This window comes from Schistocerca nitens, chromosome 1 (genome assembly GCF_023898315.1).
Source record: "Schistocerca nitens isolate TAMUIC-IGC-003100 chromosome 1, iqSchNite1.1, whole genome shotgun sequence".
NCBI lineage: Eukaryota > Metazoa > Arthropoda > Insecta > Orthoptera > Acrididae > Schistocerca > Schistocerca nitens.
Genome location: NC_064614.1, coordinates 94,599,492 through 94,624,131, shown reverse-complemented (window position 1 = coordinate 94,624,131; position 24,640 = coordinate 94,599,492). Strand labels below are relative to the sequence as shown.

Below are 24,640 nucleotides of genomic sequence, written 5' to 3'. Positions count from 1 at the left end.
CATAATCGTCACATTATCATTCCATTTCATATTACTTTGCAACGTTACGCCCAGATATTTAAATGACGGAACTGTGTCACGCAGGACACTACTAATGCTGTATCTGAACATTACAGGTTTGTTCTTCCTATTCTTCCGAATAACTTAATTTTCCCCACATTTAGGGTTAGCTGACATTCATCACGCCAACTCGAGATTTTGTCTGTCTTGCATCTTCCTACATTCATTCGTCTTCGACACCTCACCGTACGCTACGGCATCATCGGCAAACAACCGCAGATGGCTGCTCACCCTGTCCGCCGGATCATTTTTGTACATAGGACCGTTTTTTCTATCACACTTCCCTGGGGCAATCCTGACGATACCCTTGTACGAGGACAACGTACGGAGTTCTATTGCTTAAGAAGTCTTAGAGCCACTCACATACCTGAGAACCTGTGACGTATGGCCGTACCTTCGTTAAGTCTGCTGTGGGGCACCGTGTTAAATGCTTTCCGGAAATCTAGAAATATGGAATCTGCCTGTTGCTCTTCATCCATATTTCGCAGGACATCTTGTGAGAACATGGCAGGTAACAGGTACATGGTAGGTAAGGATCAAACATAAACACGTGGAAGGGAGACCCATCAGATGGTTCGTCGTTTTCACCAAATTAATATTTATATAAGAAAAACATACTAATCAATTAAATTCCAGATTAACAACAATATGAAAACTATCAGAATTAGTGACACATAGTGACAAACGACTGAATTTTACCAATATATGCAAAAGAAAACAGTATTCAATAAACACAAAGCATCTGAGTTTATAACAGTAAGAATGAAATTTGAATCTTAATCTACAAAAGTTCATGAGTTAATTCCGCAAACTCCACAGCCTAAAACCCTGGCGGCAGCCGCTCAACCCAGGTATAGCTCTAAGGAACAAGACACTCAACTTTTGCTGGGTGTGACCGACAACGCGGCCAAGCGCTCCCGCGGCAATAACTTAGACCTCGGGTGCTGGGCAGTATGCCGCCAAGGTAGCGGCCCAGTCACGGCTGCAACACCAAGGTAGACTCGCGTTTTTGTAATCAGCTGTGAACGTAAATCACACGTGAGGCAGCACCCTCAAACTGCAACAGACTATACATTCGCAAATCAGACTCGCTTTAGCAAGATAAATACAACTCGTAACCTTAGATAAAACAAATAGTTAAAGCCAGACTTAAATAAACTAATATACATACACGCCTTCACAAGACTTTCAATCAGATGAAGGGAAACTCGTTAGGATTGAGGGAGAGAACTACAATGGATTTGGTCGTACGCAATAAATACTTACGCCTCTGTCTGGGTAAGATAAGAGAGTACATATAACTGACAAGGCGCAGGTACAAACAAGAGCCGTTGCAGTTAAACCCTTAAGCAAGGCAGAAAATTTCACTTAGTAGTAGCCCTAAGTAATTCAATTATGACTTAAGCACACGACGTAGATTAGAATGAATACACTTTACTGATACACAATTAGATTCCAAATTCATACCCAGTACCTGATACAGCACCATGCCACTGCAACGGGATACAGTGCCACTGACCGGTGTTACCATTTCAGTTAATAACGTCGCACCCCAAGCATTTGCTCACAAGCGGTTTACCAATTAACAGAATCTCGTGGCTTCAAAGACGGCGCACTGACAACCATTGGCCACTCTCAAGCCAAGGCACACTGCAGAACAAACAAATACATATTATTCACTGAGCACGACGCAATAACATTGCGCCAATTTTCCTTTAAAGAATAAAAGTACAGGGCCAGAATGTCCATAGGAAGTATGTTAGCATGAGTGACATAAGAAGATATCTTAGGTGTTGCGAAACAAATCACTTAAGAAAGGAAAGTCTTCCGGTCCTGATGGTATACCAATCAAGTTCCTTTCAGAGCATGCAGTGCTGTCGACAAGGGATCTGATTGATTCCATATTCCTGGATTTCCAGAAGGCTTTTGATACCGTTCCTCACAAGCGACTATTAATCAAATTGCGTGCATATGGAGTATAGTCTCAGTTGTGTGACTGGTATCGTGATTTCCTCTGAGAGGTCACAGTTCACAGTTCGTAGTGATAAGACGGTAAATCATCGAGTAGAACAGAAGCGATATCTGGCGTTCCCCAAGATAGTGTCATAGGTCCTCTGCTATTCCCGATTTATATAAATGATGTAAGTGATAACCTGAGCAGGCCCCGTAGATTGTTTGCAGATGATGCTGTATTTTACCGTCAAGTAAAATCATCAGACGATCAATTCCAATTACAAAATTATCTAGAGTATTTCTGTATGGTGTGAAAGTGGCAATTGGCACTAAACAAAGAAGTGCGACGTCATCCACATGGGTACTAAAAGAAATCCGATAAATTTTGGGTATACGATGAATCGCACGAATCTAAGGGCTGTCAATTCGACTAAATACCTAGGAATTACAATTACGAACAACTTAAATCGAAAGACCACATGAATAATATTGTGGGGAAGGCGAAACAGACTGCGCTTTGTTGGCAGAACACTTAGAAGATGCGACAAACCCACTAAAGCGACAGCCTACATTACACTTGTCCGTCATCTGCTGGAATATTGCTGCGCGGTATGGGATCCTTACCAGGTAGGATTGACGGAGAACATCGAAAAAGTGCAAAGAAGGGCAGATCGTTTCGTGTTAACGCGCAATAGGGGTGACAGTATCACTGATATGATATACGCGAATTGGGGTGGCAGTCGCCGAAACGAAGGCGGTTTTCTTTGCGACGAGATCTATTTGAAATTTCAACCACCAACTTTCTCTTCCGAATGCGAAAATAGTTTGTTGACACCCGCCTACGTAGGGAGAAATGATGATCATAATAAAATACGAGAAATCAGAGATCGAACGGAAAGATTTAGGTGTTCCTTTCTCCCACGCGCCATTCGTGAGTGGAATGGTAGAGTAGTAGTATGAAAATAGTTCGATGAACCCTCTGCCAGGCACTTAAGTGTAAATTGCAGAGTAACCATGTAGATGTAGATGTAGATGTTACGGTGCAGTCTCCCCACCGTGAATTATCCTTTTAATTCCTCTTCACCAGAGCTCCAGAGCACGACCTTGGTCACCTTCAGCGGCTGCCCAACATTCGACAAGTCTCTCGGCGATCCGGCTGGGTACATGCGTTGTCAAACCCAAATCGCCTCAAACCAACCCCCACCTCCAGGCTCTGCTGCTCCAGCCCCCTCCTTCCGTCACGTGCCGTTCACAACTCACCCCGCCGCTCCGAGCCTCTACGCCTCAACCAGGAGAGCGATGATAAGTCACAAGGGAGAAGACTAACGATACCGGTGCCAGAGGTAGTTAGGCCAGCAAACTGAGCCCCCACGGCTCAGATTCGAAGACAGAAGCTTTTGGAGCTCAAGGAAATTGATTATATTCAGAGAATATAGTCAAGAATTCTGCAGCAAACCGACATAAAGGACATTCGTCTGTAATTTCGTGGATTCGTTCTTTTACCCTTCATGTATACAGTAGTCACCTGCGCTTCTTTCCCCCTGTCGCTTGGGGACTTCGTGCTGGGCGAGAGATGCACTATAAACCCTAGCTAAGTAAGGGACAATGCCGCAGAATACTTGTTCTAAAACAGAATTGAGATTGCATCAGGACATAGAACTTGGAATGTTTTAAACTCTTTCAGTTGTTTCTTTACGTCAAGTGCTTAATATTCTGTGCTAAATACCGCAAACGTTAAAGAAACGGCGGGTACGACGAAAGAAGTATCATCACCTGACTTTCTATAAGTTTTTCAATAATGGTTCACTTCACACCATCTTGAGGGGATACGAATGCATCACGTTCTACACTTGAAAATTTTAACTGACACTGTTAACTTGCTGAAATTTTTTTTATTAGTTTAGATTTTAGGTCTATTTGAGGCTATGTTCCACTAGGAAAGATAACATTAGATCTTATCTACATAATATACATAACTGAAGTATAGCCTTAACTCGGCTGCGTAATGGGCACTGCCTATTTAGCCATCGTCATTTGCTCAGTGGCGCTGCCCTACCACTTTGTACGCATTGCGCCAAAATTTTAACTGTCCGCCACTACATGCTGGAATGCCCTTTTTTTACTAATTTGTGTTCCATCTTGGGTTTGCCATCTGATTTATCAGCTGTTTTAGCAAATGACGCGCGGGCTATCGCCCGCGTTCTACTTTCTATCGGCCGAAGGAATATGGTGAAGGTCATTTAATTTTCAGTTTTGGATCTCCATTTTTCTATGGTGTGTTTTAGTCTCTCTTCCATGTGCCTTGTTTCGATGTCTCCTATTCTTTCCATTGGTACTGACATGTAGTCGTTTCCCTTGTCTCTGTGTTTGCGTTCTATAGTTTTGACTTGGGCGCGTATGACCTCAGTTGTTTTTTGCGCCCTAAAACAAAGCAAACAATAACAAGTATCAACTGGGGAAGAACGGTTTCAGCTGTTAATTATTACTGCCTGTCAGGCATTTACATCGCAAATCAAAACACATACCTAAAGACCCTCGCCTAACTCCACAGGACAAAAAATATTTTTAAATTCACTAATCAGTGTCATTTTATTTCACGAAAATTTCATTCGGCTAAAGTTGTGATTCTCTAGTAGCACAAATATCTTGGTTAAATAATGAACTCAGGCAAATCTACGCGAAAAAAACTTCAACTTAACAAAAAAATCTATAAAGTGGCATGTGGTTAAGGCAGGGCAGACGTGTAAGAATATATCTATAAAAAGCAAAAACAAAGTAAATGGGCTCTGATAAAACTGCAGGAACACATGCGCGCGCGCACACACGTTCTCTCTCTCTCTTTCTCTCTCTCTCTCTCTCTCTCTCTCTCTTTCTCTCTACATTTACGCAATTTACCCAAGAATAATCTCACTGATATACATCTGAGTGAAGCGGATAGATTTAAACTCAGATAGATGTTAAATATAAAACAGTAATATTGAGGAACCATAATTTGATCCAGCTGTTAGATTCCAAGTAAAACTAGTTATAATCAGGTATTCTCTGGTGAACATCCCATGCTTCCTTCCTTAAAGGTCCACCATGTGCAACAAACCAGCTCTCATAAACAAATTAATAATAGCAGTATAGTAATAATTCTACGTTGTGACATTCTAGTAGAGGGCTGATGATTTTCAAATGGTACTTGTTTATTCTACAACAAATTAAGCACGAAGCGTTATTAAGATTATTAAATTTCGTTGTGATCGTTTTCACTAATATTAGAGAAGGAAGGAGGGAGGGAAGGAAGAAACAAACAACTGGTATGAAGTATGCTAACTACTCAGCAAGTTTCGAAAGTATGGCTATAGTTGCATTAACCTGAGGAAATGAGCACCTTTACACACTAACAGCGAGATGGCACTGAGAAGCAATCACTCGTATTGAGAGAGAGAGAGAAAGAGAGAGAGAGAGAATAAAAAATGTCACATCTTACGTAAGAACTGTTCAGAATATTTCGCCGAAATGACAAAAACAAAGTGAATTTAGCCGGATAATTCTGTGCCAGACAAGGAAGTAAGTCGATGATACAAAGCTGCCAAACAATTCTGCGAATACGGCAGTTTCAGCTGGTCCAGCAGCAGGAAAAATTCCTGGGTCGGCCTATAACTGTATGGCACACGTGTCGTTATCTGAACAGCTGTCTATCGGTCTTTCTGGACTCTCGGGCGCTGACCTGAGGGCAAGCTACAACACATCTGCGGAATACTGGCACCATTGAGTTATTCTCCAGTTCTGCCTGATATTATTTTCTGCAAGTGTATAATATTGAACGAATACGTCAAAACGTTTTAGCAAAATATCCTGCGATTTATGTGACTGTGCTTTTATGTTTCTCTGGATAATTCCGTAATGAAGACACTTAATCTATATGAATGAAAATGAAAATTTTTGTTTGTTAATAATCTTAATTTTCCGATAGTTCTTCAAAGGTTACTTTGAAATTTTGACACAATGTTGCATTCGAAAATGTGCGAGTTCTTATATACTATAACTATTTTTAATACTTGTAATAGATAAATGTGTATAAAAGAGAGTTATTACTAAAAATCTCGATACGTTCTTGGCCGACTTCACATTTTTACACGTTACTGTAACAAACTTTTGGATATATACACTGAAGAGCCAGAAAAAACGGTACACCGGCCTAATATCTTGCAGGGCCTCCGCGAGCACTCAGAAGTGCCGCAACACGACGTGGCATGGACTCGACTAACGCCTGAAATAGTGCTGGAGGAAACTGACACAATGAATCCTGCAGGGCTGTCCACAAACCGGCAAGAGTACGACAGGGTGGAGATTTTTTCTGAACATTACATTGCAAGACATGCTGGACGTGCTCAGCAGTGTTCTTGTCTGTGGAGTTTGGTGACCAGCGGAAGTTTTTAAACTCAGCAGTGTGTTACTGGAGCCATTCTGTAGCAATTCCGGAAGTGTGGGGTGTCGCATTGTCGTGCTGGAATTTCCAAAGTCGGTCGGAATGCACAGTAGACATGAACAGATGCTTAGGTAGATGTTACCTAGACATGTATATCTATACATGTAACGGGTCCCATATCAATCCAACTGCGCACGCCACACTCCATTACAGAACCTCCACCAGCTTGAACAGTCTGCTGCTGACATGCAGGATCCATGGATTCATGAGGTTGTCTCCATACTCGTACACATCTATCCGCTCGATATAATTTGAAACGAGACTCGTTTCCACCAGGCAATATGTTTTTAGTCCTCATTAGCCCAGTGTTGACAGGCCTAGGTGAGGCGTAAAGCTTTGTGTCGTGCAGTCATCAAGGGTACACGAGTGAGCCAATGGCTCCGAAAGCTCATATCGATTATGTTTCGTTGAACCGTTCGCACGCTGACACTTGACGGCCCAGCATTAAAGTCTGCAGCAATTTGCGGAAGGGTTGCATTTCTGTCACGTTGAACGATTCTCTTCAGTCGTCGTTGGTCCCGTTCTTGCAGGATCTTTTTCCGGCCGCAGCGATGTCGGAGATACGATGTTTTTATCAGATTCCTGATATTCACGGTACACCCGTGAAATGGTCGTACGGGAAAATCCCCATTTCGTCGCTACCTCGGAGTTGCTGTGTCCTATTGCTCGTGCGCCGATTACAGCACCACATTCGAACTCACTTAAATTCTGATCACCTGCCATTGTGGCAGCAGTAACCGATCTAACAACTGCGTCAGACCCATGTTGTCTTATACCGACGTTGCCGACTTCAGCACCGTATTCTGCCTGTTTACAAATCTCTGTATATGGATACGCCTGCGTATACCAATTTCTTTGGTGCCTCAGTGTATCTAGCTAACGAGAAAGATGTATTTATGGTTTCTCGGCTTGTGATTAAAATATTACAACAGAATCTGAATTTGCAGTAACAAAAAGAAGGCTCAAGGGCAGAGAGGGTGTGGGGGAGAAGGCAGACACAGAAAGGAGGGGGGAGGGGAGAGATAATATGGACAGAGAGGGAGAGGGGAGATGGACAGAGACAAGGGAAAAAAGAATAGGACATATACAGGGTGTTTCAAAAATGACCGGTATATTTGAAACGGCAATAAAAACTAAACGAGCAGCGATAGAAATACACCGTTTGTTGCAATATGCTTGGGACAACAGTACATTTTCAGGCGGACAAACTTTCGAAATTACAGTAGTTACAATTTTCAACAACAGATGGCGCTGCAAGTGATGTGAAAGATATAGAAGACAACGCAGTCTGTGGGTGCGCCATTCTGTACGTCGTCTTTCTGCTGTAAGCATGTGCTGTTCACAACGTGCAAGTGTGCTGTGGACAACATGGTTTATTCCTTAGAACAGAGGATTTTTCTGGTGTTGGAATTCCAATGCCTAGAACACAGTGTTGTTGCAACAAGACGAAGTTTTCAACGGAGGTTTAATGTAACCAAAGGACCGAAAAGCGATACAATAAAGGATCTGTTTGAAACATTTCAACGGACTGGGAACGTGACGGATGAACGTGCTGGAAAGGTAGGGCGACCGCATACGGCAACCACAGAGGGCAACGCGCAGCTAGTGCAGCAGGTGATCCAACAGCGGCCTCGGGTTTCCGTTCGCCGTGTTGCAGCTGCGGTCCAAATGACGCCAACGTCCACGTATTGTCTCATGCGCCAGAGTTTACACCTCTATCCATACAAAATTCAAACGCGGCAACCCCTCAGCGCCGCTACCATTGCTGCACGAGAGACATTCGCTAACGATATAGTGCACAGGATTGATGACGGCGATATGCATGTGGGCAGCATTTGGTTTACTGACGAAGCTTATTTTTACCTGGATGGCTTCGTCAATAAACAGAACTGGCGCATATGGGGAACCGAAAAGCCCCATGTTGCAGTCCCATCGTCCCTGCATCCTCAAAAAGTACTGGTCTGGGCCGCCATTTCTTCCAAAGGAATCATTGGCCCATTTTTCAGATCCGAAACGATTACTGCATCACGCTATCTGGACATTCTTCGTGAATTTGTGGCGGTACAAACTGCCTTAGACGACACTGCGAACACCTCGTGGTTTATGCAAGATGGTGCCCGGCCACATCGCACGGCCGACGTCTTTAATTTCCTGAATGAATATTTCGATGATCGTGTGATTGCTTTGGGCTATCCGAAACATACAGGAGGCGGCGTGGATTGGCCTCCCTATTCGCCAGACATGTACCCCTGTGACTTCTTTCTGTGGGGACACTTGAAAGACCAAGTGTACCGCCAGAATCCAGAAACAATTGAACAGCTGAAGCAGTACATCTCATCTGCATGTGAAGCCATTCCGCCAGACACGTTGTCAAAGGTTTCGGGTAATTTCATTCAGAGACTACGCCATATTATTGCTACGCATGGTGGATATGTGGAAAATATCGTACTATAGGGTTTCCCAGACCGCAGCGCCATCTGTTGTTGACAATTGTAACTACTGTAATTTCGAAAGTTCGTCTGCCTGAAAATGAAAATGTACTGTTGTCCCAAGCATATTGCAACAAACGGTGTATTTCTATCGCTGCTCGTTTAGTTTTTATTACCGTTTCAAATATACCGGTCATTTTTGAAACACCCTGTATTAGATTCCCATACATATTATAAAGGTGTGCTTTCTCTTTTCTTTTCCATTTAACAAGATTGAGCCACAGTGAATCGTGGCTGGAACAGTTAGTTGTCATAAATATAGTTAAAGATGAAAGCACTTAAGATAAATCTTTACACGGAACCATTCTGAAGGTAAGGATAGCTTAAGCGTTTGCGTACTATCATGAAACCTCAGAGTAGCCAGTTTCTCGGCTTAGGATAGTGTCGTGTCCTGACACAGGATAGGGGGAAGTCGAGGTGTTTGAGGTGGGTCTGCAATTTCCGAGCGCAGAAAGACAAATGCCGAGTGGAGGCAGGATGGTGACATGGGTCAGCACCAGACACTGTCACAGGGCACCTAGGAGAGGTGCCGATTCTGGGACTCGACTATCGGTTGCAGCAGGAGATGTTTGGAATTTAGGAATCTGATAAGCACTATTAATTTGCGATCAGATTGACTACTACATTGAAGGCTACTTCTAAAATTTAGAAAAATCGAAGGAGACAATTGGTTGCACAACAGAAGTCATTGTCTGAAATCAAATACAAACTTGAGAGGCGCACGCGAAGTGAGAAAAACAGACATGTCGGAGTGTACCGAGGCTAGCCACGGGCGACGCGGAGTCGGCGCCCCAGCGATCTACTGAGAGCTTCCTCTGAATGCAAAAACACGGGTTTTTAAAAATCGTGGCGACGCACTACGAGGTCCAAAATTTTCGGGACTGGTGCTGCCATCTGTTGAAAACGTTACCTTTGGACCAATGCTCAGCATCACATTCGAAGTAATTCCCATCCACACGTGCACACCGGTCCCAGCTGTTCTGCCACTGGTCAAACGTTTCCTGGAAGTCTTGTTCTTTGAGGGTGTTTATCACCGCCAGCGATGCTTCTTGAATCCTCTCTAGTGTCGAACCGAGGGCCTTTCAACTTTCTGGTAATATCGCGAAGTCGCAAGGTGCCAAATCCGGCGAATACGGTGGGTGGGGTACAACCGCCATGTTTTATGCCAAAAAGGTCCTAGTGAGCAAGGACGTGTGAGAGGTCGCGTTGTCGTGATGCAGCAGCCACTTCCCTTGACGCCAAAGTTCGGACCGTCGCCGCCGCACGTTTTCACGGAGCCGTCGCAAAACGTCACAGTAGTACGCGGAATTCACTGTTTGGTTGGGTGGGACGAATTCTTTGTGAACAATTCCCTTGGTATCAGAGAAAACGATGATCGTGCGCTTCACTTTGCTCTTCACCTGTCTCGCTTTTTTGGGTCTTGGAGAGCGCCGGCTCTTCCACTGGGACGATTGTTGCTTTGTCGTACGTGCATGCTCCGTCCCCCAAACACTTGTTGAATCATTGCAAGGGTTTCCGTAGTACTTTTCCCGAGATTCGCACAGAATTTGATACGCCCGCGCTGTTCTGTTCGCAGATCCATCGTAAAATCGCTACACACCAGACAGTATTATGGAAATCACTGTGGACACACACGTCCTCCCAGCTAAATGCCACTCTGCACACTGACTCATCAGATATGCAGCTCTCGCAACCTACCGGTGCAAATATCTACTACTCCTAATATCCAGATGGCAGCACCAGTCCCGAAAATTTTGGATTCCACCTAGTATTTCTCCCTTCCTGTAGTTGACCCACCATTCCAGTTAACAAGCTTCGGCCAATCTGGCGAGTCGCTCTGCAACTCTTGGCGCCTCTTTCCAACTACAGTTAGATACCTCCCGTACCCCTACTGGGTACGTAGCAGTGATTTTTGATTTTACATTACTAAACTCCAAGTTTAGTATCAACAGCGTTCAGCTGAAAACTACATGTCACTATTATGGTCAGAAACAACTGGGCCCCGCTCACCCCCCTCCTGTGGATGGGGCTGCTGTAGTAACACTCCAACCTGTGTAAACTACTGACGCTCCAGTTCTCAGGAGCAAGTATCGAGCCTGCTGCCTTCACTTAGACGTGCCTTTTCGTGGTCATCTTCTACTGTGGCGCCTCACAACAGCACCTACGCGATGGATGGAGTTACCACTTAATCCTCTGAAGTGAAACTTCTCCCCTGGGACAGCTGCCCAGATCGTCTGTAGTTTGCAGGGCTCAAATGTTACTATTTAGCTCCGGTAATCTAAATGCTACCACTTTTGACTGCTCTCTGCATTGTCTCTGATTTCCTACCTTATAGTGGCCTTGATGGCTCCCAATAGGCTTAATCGAACGTACAAGTCATTAAGTAGTCAATATGACAGCAATTCCTTTGAAATGCGCATCATGAGAGGTCAGACGAGTCCTTCGCAAGTGAGAGGCATATTTTAAGGTGGCACTTATCGCTGATATCTTCCGTGGTAATGAAATGAAGAAAAGTGAAACGCGGTATGTCACAAGCAATTACAGGTGTGAATACTGCCGAACCACCAATTTAATAAACCATGACTGCAGAATATTGACATGAATTATTTCAAGTAGAACGGAAGAAGTGACAGAGGTCGATCTTGAGGAAGAGGAAGGAAGACTACAATGAAATTTTCACTCTACAGCGGAGTGTGCGCTGATACGAAACTTCCTGGCAGACGGGTCGTGAGTCGTGCTTGGGTAGCTCAGTCGATAGAGCACATGCCCGCGAAAGGCAAAGGTCCCGACTTCGAGTCTCGGTCCGGCACACAGTTTTAATCTGCCAGGAAGTTTCAGGAAGGAAGACGTCACTCGGAACTAAAGCAGTTGGTACTTAAACTGGAAAGAATTGGAGACATCGTACTATACTGCTAAAGTGTAAGCTGATAGTCACAGGTTCAACTTGCCGAGGAGAAATAACTGTCAGTTGTGATCTGTGACGCTAAAGAACCTATAAGTCAACGAAGATGGAAGAAATAAGTTGCAATAACGCCGTTTCCACCGCTGTATGCCACGTATTAGTGCTTCATGTTGTCTCACCTGTAATGCTGTAAAACTCTTATGAACAATAACTGCAAGCGCTTTGCATTTCCGCTCCGTTACCCCTGAATTAATTCAAAGGAACTGAATGGAGCACGCTTCTATAAAGCGAATCTTTAGTAGTCACATACAGATATAGGACACGTGGTGGAATTCGTGAACGAATGAAGAAGTGCAATATAATAAATTGGTGAGGCACAAACTTATGAATGACGCTGTATATTCGAGGAAAAACATACGTAAGGCTATTCGTAATGGACAAATAAAAGAATTAGCTCAAACAGTTCCCGCCGAACATCATAGCACGAAGTACATTTAAACTGAGGTTACATGCTTCTGAAACGCTGCCTTCTGAGTGAGAGAACCTGTAGGCCACTTCACGGATGATAACGTTAGAAATGGATACAGAACACAAAGTATTCTAATATTAAGAGAACAAAGGCGTAACGTTAAACCACAGCAAGTTGTAATGCAAAATGAAATAATCTTAAAGTTTTAAACATGGCTACGTCGTCAGCGACCTTTACAAAGAAAAATTAAAGCAATAACAGCCCTCTGTTGTAAAAATGAAGTTTTTTGGACCTAGGTTCGGCCACTCCTAAGAGTGCCTTCATCAGAAGTAAAACACTTAAACTGGCCTATAACATAAGTACAAAGTTTTTGGAAAACAATTTTAAGTGTAAGTACTGACTAGCAATGTAAAAAGAAAAGGCGTAGTACTTACATGTCACGCAAAAAATAAGTCACCAAATTTTAAAATAGAAACGTAAGAGGCAAGCCACTACGGGTTGCTCACATATGTCGAGCTGCGTTAGCATCAGTCAGGCTGATGCTACTACAGGTCGACATGTGTGAGCAGCCCATAGTGGGTTGCAAAGAGTTATCGCTTGGTGTTTATTTCATACGTAACATGCCAGTTCAAATGTTTTATTTCTGATGAAGGCACTCTTAGTAGTGGCCGAAACCTAGGTAAAAAGACTTCATTTTTGCTACCGAGAGCTGTTATTGCTTTAATTTTGCAAAATGCAATGGGAAAAGGAATACAGTTTCACATAACCTTACAGCACGCATGAATTCCGACGACGCAAATGCGACCCGAACACTCATCTCTTTCCTCAATCTCGCCACATTGCCAAAAGTTGTCGATTGTGAAGCCCATCTAGAAAACGCAAGTGCCTAAAGCAGGCCTGGCAAAGATTTGCACTCCGCGAGTGCAGCCGAGTCTACTCAGCACCCAGACTTCCCCCACCACTCCACTATTCCGAGCAGCTGTGGCAGATGGACGGCTACGTGCCGGAAGCTACACACGCGCAAAACTTAAGACTTGTTAGCAACACAGTGCAACTACTTCTAAGATGCGAACATTGTAGCATACATTTTATAAAAGTGTTTTATCATGTTTGTTTTGGATTTTTTATTTTTCTGCCGAAGCTATAACTTCGATACCTTGATAAAATAAATACTTCAGATAGTGCTATACGATAACTACAAAAACGCTTAAGAAACAGGCTTCTAACTATGTTTTATACACATTTCGATTTTCGAATATGTAACATATGTGGAACGACAGTTCACAGTAGTAACATATGGAGTTACACAGGCTAAAATCTGTTAAACTCGAACATTTGTAGGACTTTGTCAGTTTCATGAAAGGAAAAAATAACGTTCGCATGCGTGTTGAACTAGACACTGAAATAACTTTAGCTTACCTGTGCAGTCGATATATTGCTCTTGGAGCAATATTTCATAAAAATCTTAAATTCCTGGATTGGACCAACAGGTCGCTGAGCTAAATGCTACACTGTACATTGCTTGGGGGCTTAATTATTTATAATGCAAATAATTTTCAAGTTTTTAGTAGCTGACTGTCCGGTTACGCAGTCTCGTAACCGGTTGGCCCTGACTAGTATTACTCCGCAATCTGACTGCATAGCATAACAACAAAGAACGAAAGAAAACTTCCGTTAACACAATTAATTAATAAGTCCCCAGCAACTATAAAACCTACGAAAAAAGGCACAAGTGTCGCTGTTCTGTATGTGGAAGTGCGATTCAACGTACACATCTGGCACGGTTCTTCCTCAATAAGACCAGATATTTTAAACACCATTTATACTGAAGTAATTTAAAAAAACCAGAAATATTATAATTGCACATAGAAACCAGAAATGCAGTCTAATACAAGAACACGAGCCAGATGCTTTGTTGACTGAACCTGTGACCAAGAGGCATTATTGTTTAAGGCATTGAAATAATAAAAAACGGAATTTTTCTACCTTCATACATATTGACGAAAAGCACACTCTGATCATTACAGCCTCCCAATCCAATAACATCTGGTGTCTAGCCCATCAAAACAATACTACAAATTCTGAACAAGCACTCACTACCGCAACTTCTCAACTACGACTCACCAGTGCTACATCTCAACAAGCACTGCCTACTACGACTTCTCGATAAGAACTGCCAGTGGAGGCGGCTGAATAACACTCTTTGGCGCAATCTCTGGCGCTGTGGCTCAGTGTAGCCACCTTTCATATGCCCCTCCTCCATGGGCCAGAATTTGATGGTATTTTTGCCAGCATTGGTGGTGAAAATACCACCAAATTCGTCCAAAAAAAATACAGACAAAAATAAAAGATAATATTAATAAGTAAATATCACTTCACTAAATAAATTTTGGCTTTGCACTGACCCTTCAATAACCTAATATATAAAATACAGTAAGGAATACAAATGCTTTCATACATATGATTTTACATAATAGTTTACATAAGTATTATTCAATCAATGGCACCAACAATGCCAAATAGGTGTAGGTAAGAGTCTCATAACATTTCACAAACAGTAAATACACAAAAAAATCAGTTTATACAAATATTCACATAAAATGCTTTCCATAGTTCAATAAACAAGTAGTTGACAGTTCCAGCAGTAGCACCCAGCAATGGTCAACAGGTGCAGACACCAACGAGTGACATTATTTCAGTAGAAACAGTTCCATCAGTGGCACCCAGCAATGTTGAGCAGGTGCAGACACCAACAAGTGACATTATTTCAATAGATGCAGTCCATCAGTGGCACCCAGTAATGTTGAGCAAGTGCAGGTAACAGGCCATAATATTCACTATCACTAATCAGACAGTTAATCAGAGTTCATTAGCACAAATTAAACATTTCCAAGTGGCACCCACCAATGTTGATATGTATAAGCACGAATAACAGTTTGAATGCACACACAATTGCTTTTACAAAATTATCATCAATGCTCTTACACTAAACATACAAATTATAACAAACACACAAATGATATCAGATAATTGTCATAGTAACTATTACAATACACAAATAACAGTAAACCTATAATATTTATGGGTGTCAGTGCAAGCCACAACAAATAAGTAAAATAATATTTAGGGGAGAGGTCGGTACCAATTATTTGGGATTAAGAAAGGAAAACGCACAAAACACACTCACTCATCCTTCATCCACATTAAGTACTACTGTGTAATTGAATAGTGTTAACTGTGTAAATGCAATTCTGTCCAAAATTTTATATTCAACTTGTGTATCAAGTAGTAGTGGCAGCAATGTATAACAGTCAATAATAGTCAACGTCGTAGTCATCATGTCAAGACCAATGTTTGCGAAGCCAAATCAAATGTACGGTTGCTGAACAACTGTCAGTGTGCCAAGATATGCAAATACTTCCTCTCTCCAAAAAAAGTATATACTGCTTAGTGATTTAACAAAGTGTGTGCGTGTGTGCGTGTGTGCGTGTGTGCGTGTGTGCGTGTGTGCGTGTGTGCGTGTGTGCGTGTGTGCGTGTGTGCGTGTGTGCGTGTGTGCGTGTGTGCGTGTGTGCGTGTGTGCGTGTGTGCGTGTGTGCGTGTGTGCGTGTGTGCGTGTGTGCGTGTGTGCGTGTGTGCGTGTGTGCGTGTGTGCGTGTGTGCGTGTGTGCGTGTGTGCGTGTGTGCGTGTGTGCGTGTGTGCGTGTGTGCGTGTGTGGACAATCTTCTTTTCACTTGAGTGTTCTAGTCTGCTATCTTCATCCTCCTTGTTCCATATAAACCAACAAAAAAAAATATGCTCCTCACTTACTTTACCTCTTATCCACCAAAACTCCAATAATCATCAGCATCACATAATCATAATACTTCAATAATACCTATTACGTCGATACATATAAACCTTATCATCAATATCATTTACCTTACCTCTTGTCCACCAAAACTCCATTAATCATCAACTTCACACAATCTCAATACCTCAATAATACCTCTTCAATACGTCGACACATATAAACCTTATCGCCAATATTTCATTTCCATAACAACTCTTTCCTCTAGTCAGTCTCCTTGAACAAGTACAGATAAAATTCTAGTGCAAACTTCATCATCCCATACAATACGAAGACACAATGTCCACACACAACCTCTGTGTAATCAATCTGACCCAAATCTTCTACTCATTATGAATTATGAAATACATTTTGGTTACCTTGTCCATCATAAAATAAAAGAAATGCATACATGACCTCTAACAGCCTTCAGTTTGAATAACTTTCAGTAAGTAAGTAAGAGTTCGGAGTGTGAATGATAGTAATATTTCAGTGTGGAGTATTTCTTGTGTCAAGTGTCACTTACTATTTCAATTGCTCACGAAGAATGCAGTGTAATAACTGTCAATGGTCTAAACCTAGTGTTGGTGTGTCATGTCGTTAGCTTCCTTCCTAGTAACATAAATTTATACAGCTTCCATAAAACCTCCAGCTCATGTGACTTCAATGAAGTTTCTTGTACCAATGTCGTTCGTCGAATTATAGCAGTTCATTTTCTTATCTTAAAAATATAAGGCACTGAGCGTAAGCAAAACATGCAATAGCGAGTAAATATACCAGTGGAGAACAGAATGTCAACAAGTGGATGTAGCACAATCCCTATAACGAGGCTCTGCCAAGCGAACAATCTATAATTAACATCATACTGCGGCCTAAACTCCATGTTCGTACACCTTATATCAGCATTTCTATATACCAAATTAGAGTGTATTTATGACAACAAAACAGAAATGTGTAAATACGCAATCCATACGCAAAGCAGCAAATATGTATCTTACATAATAAACAGGTCATTAGCATCATTTCAGCATAAGCAAATAAATGTTCATATGTAATCTTAATAAGTAAACATGAAGGCGCAAGCAGATAAATCACAAAGTATAACCTACATACATAACCACATCAGCAGAATTAATCAGGTGCCAATTAAAATTTAAATAAATAAGCACAGCAGGCACAAAATAGAAAAATATGACATTAGTAAAAAAAGCACAGCAGCCAAGCGATGCATAATAAACACAAGTAACAACCCTGTTCATTAATCAATCATTGTCAAAATCAGTAAACACAAAGTATAAATCACGTAATCGCGAGCAGCAAATTACGTCTAAAGTACGTACCTAAGTGGAAATATGTTACCTGAAAAATAAACTCAGTTAATAGTTACCTTTTTAATTCATTAGTTTCTTCTTCGAAATTACATTCTTCCTGAAAATTTTCTCGTTAGCAAGTCCTCTTAACGTCGGACACACACAGAATTTACCTGAAGGTCTTAAATATTTTATACAACCGTATCCTGAAAAATACTGAACGTTAATAACATAATTTATCAAGTCACTATAGCTTTATACTGAATTTATTCGGAGAAATTACACTGTGTATTTATTTACGGCTGTCAGTGCATTCGCACTGAGCGCTCGATCAGCTGTAGGTACGCGTGACGTAGGAAGTAATTGTTTGCGATCGACGACTGCCTTGTGCGGCGCGCAGACTTGACTGTTGCTTTGAGTGTGTACCGCCGCCGGAACACGGCGCGGTTTCCTTGTACTTTCCGTATGTTTACGTGTAACTGTCAGTTTCTCAAAAGTGTCATTCCACAAAAATTTTAACGTTCGATATGTGATGTATTCCCTTAGAGCGCCGAGATTTAAGAGTTTCTACTTCGACAGTGTTAGCATGAATAATTTTGCGAATCCTATATGGACCGTTATAAAGCAGAAAAAATTTGCGACACAAGCCTTTTCCTTTGTGAGACAAACGATGAGACTTAATTAACACCTTTTGACCAACTGACAAGATTTTTAAACGACCAGGACGTTTAGCTGATTTCTCTCTTCTAGCAGCCGCAGATGCAATATTTCGTAGAACCAGGTTGACCAGAATGCCGCAGTTTTCGTGAAGGCGGAAAAGGAACGACTTCAGAAATGCGATTTGTCGGTGCTTTATTTTTTAATATCAATATAGGCGGTAAAGAAGTTGAATCATTAGGGAGTTCATTCAGAATGTTTTGAAAAATATGAAGACACTGATCCCACGTTCTGTGATTCTGATGACAAAGTCGACACAATTTATTGATTTCCTTTATCCATCTCTCTGAAGCGTTAGATTGAGGGTGAAAAAGTGAAATGAAATTTGGTTTAATCTTACGACGCCGTAGAGTACGAAGCCAAATTTTAGAGCGAAACTGTGATCCATTATCTGATATAGCCTTATCAACATGACCCACTTCTTTAAGAAAATGTTTGATGAAAGCGTTAGATACTGAATGAGCTGTTGCTTTGCGTAAAGGTGTAAAACACACATATTTTGATGTCAATTCCACTGCTACCAAAATGTACGCAAAACCATTAGTAGAACTAACCACTGGACCGAACAAATCGACTGCAGCCATGTCCTTTAATTTCGCTGGAATGATAGGAAACAACTGTGCTCTGTGAGAAATAGTTGGCGGCTTAGCCTTTTGACATAATTTACATTTGGCAAGAACAGATCGAATACGTTTTTCCATATTACTGAAGTAGCAATTTTCTCGTAATTTATGAAAGCATTTTCTGGGACCAAAGTGTGCATAACTGAAATGTGTGTACCAAATCAATTTATTGACCCACTCAAACCCCACCAAACAGAGTTGTCGACCGATTTTCGTTTAAAAAGAATATCATTGCGAACTAAATAATACTGTCTAATCGCTAAGCTTTCCTTTCTCCTCCACTTCTCCTTAATGTCCTTCCAGATTGGATCCTTATTTTGCTCCTTAGCGATGTCCTGGAGCGAAGACGAAATAAAATTTTCAAACGCAACACCTTGAATATACATCAAACAATAATTGTTTTCTTTGCAGTCCTATTCAGCACTTTGTTTCAAACCCATAGGTGCACGTGATAAAGCATCAGCAATAATATTTGAAGATCCCTGTATGTAAACAATACTAAAATCAAATTCCTGTAGATACAGCGCCCATCGTGACAATCTTCCATGAGTTAATTTTGTTGACAAAAAATTCCAGAGCTCGATGATCGGTGTAAACCTTAGTATGTCTGCCATACAAAAATATGCGAAATTTTGTGAAGGCCCAAACAACAGCCAAGGCTTAAAGTTCCGTAATCGAATAATTCTTTTCTGATTTAGAGAGAACACGACTTCCAAATGCAATAGTTTTCTGTATTACAACGCCGTTTTCTTCTATCTCTTGAAATAAATGTGCACCTAGGCCTTTGTATGATGAGTCCGTCGCCAAAGAAAAATCTTTAGATAAATCCGGGTGTGAAAGAAGTGGAGCAGCAACTAAAGCATCACGAAGTTGTTCAAATTCTGATTGAGCTTCCTCATCCCAACACCAATTAGAATTCTTTCCAGATAGTTCACATAAACGAGGTGTGGCCAAATTGTCCAATCGAACAAAGCGTCTAAGAAAATTACAGACAACAAGGAATCTACGAACATCACGTTTTGTAGTAGGAACAGCATAATTACGAATAGCGTCTAGTTTCTCTGGATCAGGAAGAATACCTTCTGTAGAAATATGACCAAGAAATTTCACCTGAGAACGACCAAATTCAGATTTTTCCAAGTTCACTGTAATGCCAACTCTTGCAAAAATACGTAATAATGAATCCAAAATTTTGTTGTGCTCACTCCAAGAACGTTTAGCAATAAGAATATCGTCAACATATGAAGCAATATTATTACGAATATAAACATGTAAAATTTCGTTTAAACTACGAATGAATGCTGCTGAAGATACAGTAAGTCCAAACGGTAGTTTCCGAAATCTCTTTTGGGTAAATTAGTCATATCCGGTTATTATTTACCGACTCTCTAGATAGATTGATAGTCGAAGAGTAGTTTTGATAGATGCAAAGAATAGTAAAAGAGTAGGCAGCAGTGCAGAAAACTAAAAGGGAAATAGCACTACTACAGCTCGGGGCCCTGTGCACGCTACGGCACATATTCACTTAGCGTAGTGAATCCCCTGAGGACTCTGATTATTCGCGTCATTTCGCGGATCAATTTCTACGATTTGCACTTGTCTCTCGGAATTTCTGTCACGCGGAGGATGCCAATTAGGTCCCTCCTGTCTGTTACATGTAAATTCTTGGTTGCGTCTGTTATTAAAATTTCTATTTTCCTGGCTATCTGCATGACTACTTCTTGTGTAATTTCGACTGTCACTTCTGAAATTATTGTTGTATCTACTACCCTGGTTATTTCTGTAGTAAGAATTTCTATTATTGTATGAATAATTTCTGTCTTGATGATAGCGATTACTGTTTCCGTATGATTGATCATTCCGGTAGGAATTTCCGTTATTATAATTGTCTGTGTAATTTCTGTTAGAACGTCTGTTATTGTCATAAGGCTGGTATCTATTGTCCTGTCTGTTTCGTCTTTCATTCTCAAAATTACCCATATAACGTCCGTTCCGATCATTATCCCTTCTCTCTGAAAATCTATTGTGATTACAGTTATTGAAAAAAATTACAAGAAGTCCCGTCCTCGTTGTCATACTCAAGTTCTTGTAGCAAAGTCTTAAAAGTCTCAATGTCGTCTTTACATCTTCCGGCTAAAGCAATTTGTCTTATGGATTGTGGCAGCTTAGTTAAACAAATGCGAAATAATTCAGTCGGGCTATAAGGGTTGGAAAGGAACTGATTCTTTCGAATCATGTCTTCAAAGTATTCTGCTGGCGTGCGGAACTCAGACTGTTTAAAATTACGCTGCATAATAAGACTATGTTTGACTCTGTCTTGCGTGTTTTCGGACCAATATGCCGATAGAAATGCATGATAAAAATCATTTAAATTATTACAATCTCTAATAAGTGCGCGCATCCGCGTCGCCGGTTCATTTTCTAAATATCTACACACAAATTCCAGTTTGTGACTTAGTGGCCAATTTGGTGGAAGTGCGTACATAAATTGATCATGAACATGGATGTATGTCGTTCTTAGAATTGCGAAAGATCTTAAATTTCCGAACAGTTAAGAAGTGTTTAGTCAAAGTTTTCGCCTCGTGGCGACAAAGACCTACCGCGTCTGTCCCAGTCCCAATGTCGATTATTGTCACGTTAGCGCGCCTGGCGCTCTCTTGTTGCATCCCGTAAATGAAACAAATTATTTTCTTCAAACCCCTCTGCTATCTGTGATTCTAAATTTCTTCTGCTGTCTTTTCCTACGATTTCGCCTTCAATTTGTTTGACTTGCTTTCGTAATGCCTCAAATTCCCTTTTGACGCGTTCATTAAATTTTCCCTGATTTTCAACATGCTTATTTATGTTCTGGTACTCTTCGGTTTCTACAAATGGCAATGGTGCTGTATCATCTGAATCTCTGTCCCCATTTAAACTAAGACATGTCAATTTATCTGAAATCTCCTCAACTCTTTCCGATAAGTCTCCTATTTTTTCTTTCTGTTTATTTACGTCTTCCGTAAGTGTCGCGACTCTGGTTTCAGTATTGACACATTTAGTAGTTAACTGTTCATATTGTTGTGTTAGGTTATTTATTCTGTCATTTGGTACGGATTCCTCGATTCTCTCAAATATTTCTTCCTTATCGTGTGCACGTTGTAAATTTAACTCTGAAAATTTTTGTACTATCACGCGATCTTTCTTCCTGTTCTCTATCCTGTTCCTTTTGTCTAATCTCTGCTGTAAATAATCTATTATTTTGAGAATTCAAAATCGGTTGTACTTCTCTAATTTCTTTCTTTAATTCATCTTTCATGTTTTTGAAACATGTCCCTATTCGTGAGTCTAACCGTGTTTCCATTGTTCCCATCTCAGTTTTAATTGTTCCTATCTGTTTTAATTGTTCCTATCTGTTTTAATTGTTCCTATTTGTGAGTCTAACAGTGTTTCCATTGTTCCTATCTCAGTTTTAATTGTCCCTATTTGTGAGTCTAACCGTGTTTCCATTCGTGATCCCAAATTTAATATAGCACCCATCAAATGCTCCATATTAACTGGTTCGAAATTCTTTTCGCCCCTAACATTTCCCGCAAAACTAACTTCCTTCGTCATAGCCATAAAGCTATCTGTGTTCGATACTAGTCCAGAGTCTTCTGTCGTTAATCTCGTATTCTGAAAATTTTTTGATTGTGAAAAATTTTGAATTAGTTCCGGACTATTTTCCTGACTTATTAAATTGTTTTCAACTTCATTATTCATCATACTGTTCTCCTGTGTTGGCGAGTTCGCCATGTTAACAATTTCGTCATTCTCACTATCCATCATTTTTGCCTGTTTCATCGATCGCGTAATCATTTACAAAACATACAAAACTCGTCACTATATGAAAAATAAACACAATATGACACTTTATCTCCAACAATACCATTCACACGAAATACTTCCCGACAAACACGATTAACGAACAATTGAAATCTTCATAATTGCACAAAATGGTCAAACGGGTATACTAGACATCAAAAATTAAATTCTGCCAAAATACCATTAAAAGAATGACAAGACAACTACAAATGTTCAGTTACCAAATCTACACGTGCAATATAGACTACAAAATGATCGAATGGCTGTCTTGGCCGGGAGGCCCCATGCGGGGAAGTTCGGCCGCCGTATTGCAAGTCCTTTTTAGTTGACGCCACTTCGGCGACTTGCGAGTCAATGATGATGAAATGATTATGAACACACAACACCGTCATCACGAGGCAGAGAAAAATCCCTGACCCCGCCGGGAATCGAACCCGGGACCCCGTGCGCAGGAAGCGAGAACGCTACCGCAAGACCACGAGCTGCGGACTACAATTACTAAACTACAAATTACTACAACAATACTACTGTCTGCTATTTTTACAATCAGAAGAATTCCAAGGGACGATCCGAAGCAGCGGTCGCCACGTGCATGCGGGCTTAATTATCTATAATGAATGCAAATACTTTTTAAGTTATTAGTAGCTGACTGTCCGGTTACGCAGTCTCGTAACCGGTTGGCCCTGACTAGTATTACTCCGCAATCTGTCTGCATAGCATAACAAAGAACGAAAGAAAACTTCCGTTAACACAATTAATTAATAAGTCCCCAGCAACTATAAAACCTACGAAACAACAAGGCACAAGTGTCGCTGTTCTGTATGTGGAAGTGTGATTCAACGTACACATCTGGCACGGTTCTTCCTCAATAAGACCAGATATTTTAAACACCATTTATACTGAAGTAATGAAAAAAAACCAGAAATACTATAATTGCACATAGAAACCAGAAATGCAGTCTAATAAAAGAACACGAGCCAGATGCTTTGTTGACTGAACCTGTGACCAAGAGGCATTATTGTTTAAGACATTGAAATAATAAAAAAACGGAATTTTTTTACCTTCATATATATTGACGAAAAGCACACTGATCATTACAGCCTCCCAATCCAATAACATCTGGTGTCTAGCCCATCAAAACAATACTACAAATTCTGAACAAGCACTCACTACCGCAACTTCTCAACTACGACTCACCACTGCTACATCTCAACAAGCACTGCCTACTACGACTTCTCGATAAGAACTGCCAGTGGAGGCGGATGAATAACACTCTTTGGCGCAATTTCTGGCGCTGTGGCTCAGTGTAGCCACCTTTCAACATACATCGGCTAAAGCTTGAAGTGACTGGCCACACTAGCAGCCAAAAACAAGATCAGTCTGACAAATAAATGGAAATCTGACTTAAATCGTGCAATGTTTTGCAATCTCTTTGAGAACTCGTAATGAAACGCTTCAATTACTTGAAAATAGTCATGTCTGGGCCACAAATGACTGCCTTAAGTTAATGGAAATGTTCCACGTCGTGAGTTTGAAGCCGATTTTTCCACAGGAATAATTTTGTTAATAGCAGAAATCTTCTCCGCCATATCTATTACGACATGATCCTCCCGTGCATAAGACATTTCATGAAATCAAATAATTGGTGATGTCGACTATAAAAGATTTTGTCATAACTATACCAGCTGTTAACTCAGCTTTTTCCCTAATGACCGCCTTCTGTTCAACCAACATGTACTCTCTCGTTCATCAGAAAAACGCATCACATTGCCTTTGTGGCTGGGTTTGCAATGACGTTCCAATAAGTGTTTTTCCAGCTCAATGTTACGAGCTCTCTGGGTGGCCTTTAAACGATACAAAAAATAAGGCGATTCTCATCCGCCATTGAGCGACGTAACTTCTCCACTTTTCCTTCTTCCTTCTTCCTTCTTTCGACAAGTATAGAGACCTCGTAGTATTCCGAATGCAGA

General features: G+C 41.1%; 1 protein-coding gene and 1 long non-coding RNA gene across 4 annotated transcripts in view; one reads left to right on the top strand and one right to left on the bottom strand.

The window, feature by feature from the left end:
* LOC126241704 (scoloptoxin SSD14-like) overlaps positions 1-24,640 on the top strand; it is a 588,477-nt gene that overhangs the window by 291,624 nt on the left and 272,213 nt on the right. The window lies entirely within an intron of this gene.
* LOC126241761 (uncharacterized) lies at positions 757-23,894 on the bottom strand. 2 transcript variants are annotated; one of them, XR_007545369.1, is made up of 3 exons: positions 23,732-23,894; positions 1,535-1,710; positions 757-1,127 (listed from the first exon to the last, which is right to left on the bottom strand). It is a non-coding gene; the product is annotated as an uncharacterized LOC126241761 (long non-coding RNA). The 2 variants fall into 2 exon arrangements; XR_007545370.1 differs by lacking the exon at positions 23,732-23,894 and adding an exon at positions 14,337-14,462.